Source organism: Solanum pennellii, chromosome 5, assembly GCF_001406875.1.
Source record: "Solanum pennellii chromosome 5, SPENNV200".
In the NCBI taxonomy this organism is placed as follows: Eukaryota; Viridiplantae; Streptophyta; class Magnoliopsida; order Solanales; family Solanaceae; genus Solanum; species Solanum pennellii.
Genome location: NC_028641.1, coordinates 68,983,727 through 68,990,748, shown reverse-complemented (window position 1 = coordinate 68,990,748; position 7,022 = coordinate 68,983,727).

The following is a 7,022-nucleotide window of genomic DNA, read 5'->3' as shown; positions in this document are numbered from 1 at the left end:
TGCCATCAGTGCTAGCTTGGGATCACTTGTGGTCCTAGGTTCCGTGTCTGCATCTCGTGGGTAGCTCGGGGGCGTGACAAAACCTTTGAGCTAGTTTTCAGAAAAGAGGAAATTCTTTCACAAGTAAGCAAGAGGGGAAGCTTTGATTTTAAGGTATCCTTTGAGCTAAGTTTTCGAGCAATTTTCTCAAAGCATGGAGCGAAATATGTTTTTAAACATGAGAGCTAGTATAATATTTTGAGAGTAGTATTGAACACCGATATGGGGGAGATTCAGACAACACAACCCCCATACACCATGTAGCCACCATGGGTAGAAAATTATTATACTTTTTAGATGATTCTTTTAGTGCTTTTAGCATAAACTAATGGATCTACTTAGTAGTTCAGGTTCTATACCCTCGACAAGGTATAGGACGACCCTAGCATCATGAGGCAGGACGTTATATCATCATAATAGCTCTTACATGATAATTATAGGTTAGAGAAACTTCCACCGAAGTAATTTTATTCTTATATACATATTTATTTGTATTTTTGCATACATTTCAGAATTATATATATATATCTTTGCATATACATAAAGTTGAAATCATGTTTTAGAAAACTTTTCTTTAGATTGCACTTGTTTTAAATACTTTATATTGAAATGAGTTCAATTATGTTGAGTTGAGTTGATCCAGGTATGTTCTTCAATTCCTTTCAAGATTATGTCTTGTTTTATAATTCCCCTCACATACTCGTACATGCAATGTACTGATGCCATTTGGCCTGCATCTTATTATGATGCAGACACAAGTAACTAGGATCGGCATCCACAGTATTGTTGATCCAGTTGAGCATTCTGAGTCTTGTGGTGAGCCTCCTTCCTTCCGAAGGATCCCTTTACTGCTTTCAGTTTCATTATTAGTTCATTAGGATGTCATAGGCCTGTCCCGACATCCATCTTTGTTATTTAGAGGCTATGTTTTGTGACATTATTGCCTTATGTTTTGAGACTTTAGTTTCCATTTTGTCTAGTTTTAATGTTTCTTTAAAAACATTCTAAATTTACTTCACAAGTTCCTTTTAAGATTATTTCTTGTGTTTAAGTCTTCCGCTAAGTAAGATAGTCAGGCCAAGGGTTCGCCAGGGACCAACAATGGTTCTCGAGTGACAGCCCCACCTAGGGTTTAGGCTCGGGGCATGATATTAGTTGAGGTGAGCACTTGTCCAGTCTTGTCAGTTAAGTTATCTACGTTTTTAGTTCTCCTTGCATACTCGTACATTCGATGAACTGATGTCATTCGACATGTATCCTTTTATGATGCAAATACAGGTGTTCAAAATTATCAATAGGCGCTTCGTTTAGATCACTCTACACTCCAGTTGGCTTTTGTTGAGCCTTCTTTTATTCTAGAGGTCGTCACATTACTTTTAGTTTATTACTTTTGAGATGTTGTCGGTCTTTTCTCGATATCCCTATTTAATAGTAAAGGCTTCATAGATAGTTACAGTTGAGGAGTCTTTCAGTATTTACATTCCTTGAGTTGTTTTGCAAACTTAAAGTATTTTTACTGATTATTTTCCAAACCTTATGAGTTGAGTTATTAAGCTTAACAAATTTAATTATTAAGAATTATGTATGCTTGACTTAGTCTTCCGCTTATAGTCAGCCAATATGATTGTTCGCTAGGGAACTAGCAATGGTTCTCACAGGCACGTCCAGGGTGTAGGCTTAGATCGTGACATTAAATTTCTTATGGATAGATAGTGGGTTCCACTGACTTGGATTGTTTATTTTCTGGCTTTCTATTTCTTCTTTTCTGTTTATGTGTTACTAACCTAAATACATGAGATAACATTTTTTTTCCTTCTGAACCCAACCGATCAAAATGACAATTAAAAAAGAGTACAAAATATGAAATACCCATCTTGTTGCAATTAAAAATCTCATAACTAGAATAATAAAACCGTTTAGGCTTAACTTTAAGACATAAAAAACTTATACATGAGTTCTTACCAATACTTACAGAAAAGATAAAAATTACAACCTCGTCACATGAATACAAATATACAACATAAGTTTGTAATTTTATTTATTCATGAAGTTATGCATATTATTAATGAACTAATATGTGCTTCTTTAAAAGAAAAAATAATAATCATAATACAAGAGATGAAACTAAGAAAAAATAAAGAAGACAAATTACTATGTGAGCTTACAAAAGATGATTACAGAAATAACGTTTTTCTTTAAAAGTTCATTTATTATATAAGTTTTTGATAAGATCTGAAGGCAAATGAATTGTTCTTTTAATTCCTAAGTTGGTGAAAAAGCTTACATTACGATCAAATATTATTTCCAGTTAACCACCTTCAAATAGTAGTAATTTACATTAATTGAATTCCAATTAACCCAAATTAAATGCACTAAGTATATAATATTTGATAAGAGATTATTGTAATTACCAGGACATTTCTTTGTTTAGGTATTGTATTCATCGTTCTTTTGGTTTTTATGCAAATATTAGTGAACCTTGAATGATAATTTTTTATCAAGACTTAAGAGTTCAAGAAGATGTCTTCTGAATCCACTTCAGACGGTTCCATCATCTTCGGGAGGGTTATTTTAGGAAGTATCATGATGAGTATGACTCCAGAGGATTTAAGCATCGGTTTGTGCAATTAGATATATTAACTTTCAAGTTAAGGCCTAAGTTTGACTTTAATGAATATTTTGAGTAAATGAGTTTGAATGAAAATTTCCCCAACACAGTTAACTCCATAATGTTATGTTCGGTCTAGAATGACACTTTGTTCGAGTCCTGAGGTTTCTGTGCTAATTCTTAGTCTCATTCTAGATTTTAGCTTAAAACAATGTTTGGGGGTGAGACCCATTTTTTATCGAGGTGACCTTGTATTTGAATTTATGATGCTTTGTTGAGTCCGGAATATCAAATTTTGTAGGGTTGCACATCTCGTATGCGTGCATGGGTTTCCGAACGAATTCAGAACATCCTGACAGGGATTTCCAACTTGCCAAAACCCAGCTGATATGCATAAGCTAGTGCAGGACAATATGACTGTTGCATTCGGGGGCCTTGGGTTCCGTTCATGGAGGCTAGGCATCCTGGTTGCCATGTACGTGATGACGCGAATTCGGGGGATTCCCTGCAGAGATTGCAGAGGGTCGACGCTCTCTTGGTTGCATTCTCAAGGTCCACGTTCACAAAGAAGAGACTGAACTAGTCCTATTTAAAATCTAGTCGCGATGGCAGCCATTCTTTTAGACTTCAAGAATCGATTTAGCCTTGTTTATGCTAGAAATTAAGTGATCCGAAGTCCCACGCATACGAAATTATCGTGACTATGTTGTGGAGTGTTTGGAAGTGCTTCGGAGACTCTCAATTGAGAGGTGAAGTATCATTTAACCTTTCTATTCTTTTTCTTTGTTTGAGTTTAATTATTGCTTTTTGCATGTTGATTGGTTGTGTCGGTTACGAGCCCTGTATTATGTTTATTTTTTGGAAATAATTTCATGGAACTAATTAGTTTCTTGGTGGAGTCAATTCCTTAAAAATTTGATGCGGGTACCACAATTCTTGTTTGTCTCCAGTTTTTGTCTGATTCCATTTTATGTTTTTGGTGTCTAAACGATCGTATTGACATTGTAATTCTATATTTGAAAGCGTGGAAACATTCAAAGTCCATTCAGAAATGAAAAACTCTGACCTTGTAATTTGGACCACACGTTTTCAACCTACAAGTAGGATAAGAGGTCCTTTCTATTCCGATTGAGATTAAATACGTAAATGCATATTGAGTAGAATGAATTGGGGGTGGGTACCTAGTTATTATTATTTATCTTCCTAGATACAATGATATAGGATATTTCGACATTGTTTCAGGTTAAGTATCATGCTAGTTGGGCTTATGTGTGTTGTTGCGTGTTGTAGTGAATTAATTGCACTTTTTATTGGTAATGAGCATTGTAAGACTTAGTCTAGGATTAAGCTAGTGTTGACTTAGATTTTTTCTTATCTTTGTAGATTTTTTTTCTTCAACGTCATTTCAGATATTTAAACTAGATCCTTGTAGATTTGAGCAGCAGACTTGAGTTTGATTGTATGAAACTTATTTAGGTGATTTCATAGTTTTATATATCTTCTGTCCTCTCCCTTTATTTTTATGGCAGTGATGTGCTACCATATGTTTAATGCTTTTACGGCGACTTGGGATTGGATTGGTCTAGGCTTGAGGCATTCTCTTGATTCTTTGTGAATGGACGTCTTTATGGTGACATGGCATTGATATTTGAGATCATGTTCAAAGTCATACACCCCTAGATCACTCTTACTAACTGGGTGTTTTATGCCCTTTGGATTGGACTGGCTAGCCTTAATATATGAGATCCTTTTCGGGGTCCCCAAGACACTCTTGCTAGCTAGAATGGGAGTAGACTTGCTAGTTGGGTGGCCTAGATTGATTTTCACTCTTTTTAGCTGGACTGGGAGTTGACTGGATTATTGGGTATTTTATTCAATTGGGATGGGAGCCCGACTTTCTCTTCGTAGACTTGGTCATTCTGTGTACATATCGAGCTCATGAGGTTTCATTTGAGTTTTATTCAAATTTGTGCCCGAGTGTATCTTCTGGCTTATGGGGTTCAGTTAGATTTGGTTTAGATGTACTTTGGATATTCTCGTGTGCTTTCTTTTATATATGTTTGGACCTCTATTGTGTCTAGATTCTACCTTTTTTTGTTGTTTTTAGCTTTCTTGCTTGGTCGGTTTGATACCCATGCTACACTCTACAACTGTTTTGTAATATTAGTCCTAGTAACTATCCGTGGTGATTTTTCGTGCCAATCTTCAGCAGCTTTTGAGATCAGAGATGTGGGTGAGCACTTGGCATTTTGGATCATCAAGTCTCGTTCTGTATTTATGTTTATATTTTTTTTTTCCTTTATGATGAATTGTTTGTGCTCCACTTTTGGGACTTGTACTTCCATTTTAGATAGAGCTACACTTGTGACTTCCATGTTATGGGAGGGATTCTCATGATGTATAAGGTTTTTGTTTTTATTCCGCCTTTGTCTTGTTTTATCATGGTAATTTTATTTCTACTGAATTTCTACCCTTGTACTCATTACCTATCCTTTTGAGTTAAGGATTATAGTAGGTGTCATCATGTCTCAAGGATTGGGCCGTGACAATTATAATAGTCAATTAACTTTGGAAGGATATAATTGTAATCTAACTTTCAATTATGAACCTTCCCACTTATAGAAGAAGTATGATGGTTATTCTAATTAATAAGTGTCAACTATATATTTCAATTCCGACAGGATTGTTGCATTTCAATATTGCAAAAAAAAATTCATTTTAGTTCTAAAAATAGTTTCTCAAATCATATGTAACAACAATCATCATATCATCATATTATATTATAAGTGGGAAGCCTCTACTTCAAAAGTTGAATTACAAAAATGTCCTTATAATATCAAAATATTTTTGGACAAAAATGTAAATGTACATTATTTATAAATAAAAACTATTGTATTTTCTATTAAACACTACACATTGATTATAATAAAAAATTAATATTCTAAATATGAAGAACTTATCATCTATGACATGAATTTATCTTAGATACAATGAACATTTGTAATTAAATGACAAAAGGAAATCAAAAGTTTTGTAACAGTTAAAATGATCATTTTAGTGTACCTCCTTTACTCCTATGGATAAAGGTATACAATTTTTCAGATGAATTATATTCATAACATTATATTAAATGCTAAGTAGTTGCTTCAAAAATACTTACAATGGAAGCTTGCAATCGTTGGACTTTCAATTTTCTTTCTGTAATAATTAGCACAAACTAACGATGAATTATATACTTGGTAAATTGATTAAATTTATCTTATAGTATATATCATATTATATTAAAAATGAGAGTTTTTTCTTTTTGCAAAGTTAGGTTTACCAAAATACCTATCAAAAATTAAAATTTTATTCCCTTTAAGGATGAAATTAGTCATATAACATTAATAAAAATATATTAATTAAATTTCGTGGAATTAATAATATTATTTCAATTTTTTAAACAACTTAATATGTCATTTATGTGAAGTCTTTATAACTTCAAAAGTTAATACTTTTCAAATTCCAATACCTTAATCATTTTCCCATCTTCTTTTTTTAGATTTTTCTTTATTAATTATTTAAAAAACTAATCATACTCAATCTTATTTAATAAATTTCATTAAATCTTAATTAATAATATTTGATTTCTTATCAGTTACAAATATTATATATTTTCATATTAACTTCAATTGTATTTGTCTTCTAAGAGCTTCTCTAAAGTTGCATCATATTATAAAAGTTCAAAAGTTAAGAGAGAAAATAATCAAATTATTTAGTTATTTGACGTGTTTGTAGTTGTATCTCTTTTGTATAGACTATTCGTTTGTAAGAATATATTTGTTGCAATTAATCGGTACTATGATAATATGTTTGTTGTACTTTTTAATTGTCAATATCACTATTCGTTGTTGATTTTTGTTTGACTTTATGTGTTTCTTCTTCTTTTTCTTATCGACACACTCTAACAATGTATTTGATTTTCTTCCTTCCACAGATTTACGATTAATTTCTATCTATGTGGTTGAATTTTGAAAGTCTTCACGGCTTGCAAGAATGATGAGGGAGATGGTAAGTTAGTTATTAGTTTCTCTATATTTTCACAACTTTTATCATATAAATTATTCTAGCTAGATTGTGTTGATTAATATATTGATGTATAGACCATGAAGTAAGAATGCAAAAGAAAAAGGGACAAGAAGTGCGTAGTAAAATACTGTATATGAAATAGAGAATGCATTGAATTCATATATTTTCATTAATTAATATGTGAAAAGATGGATATATAAAGAATGACTAAATATCATTCGAACACATCAAAACAAGGTGTGATTCGATAATTTTTGTAATAACAAATATATTTTTATTTTTTTACAGCACTCTAATATATATATAT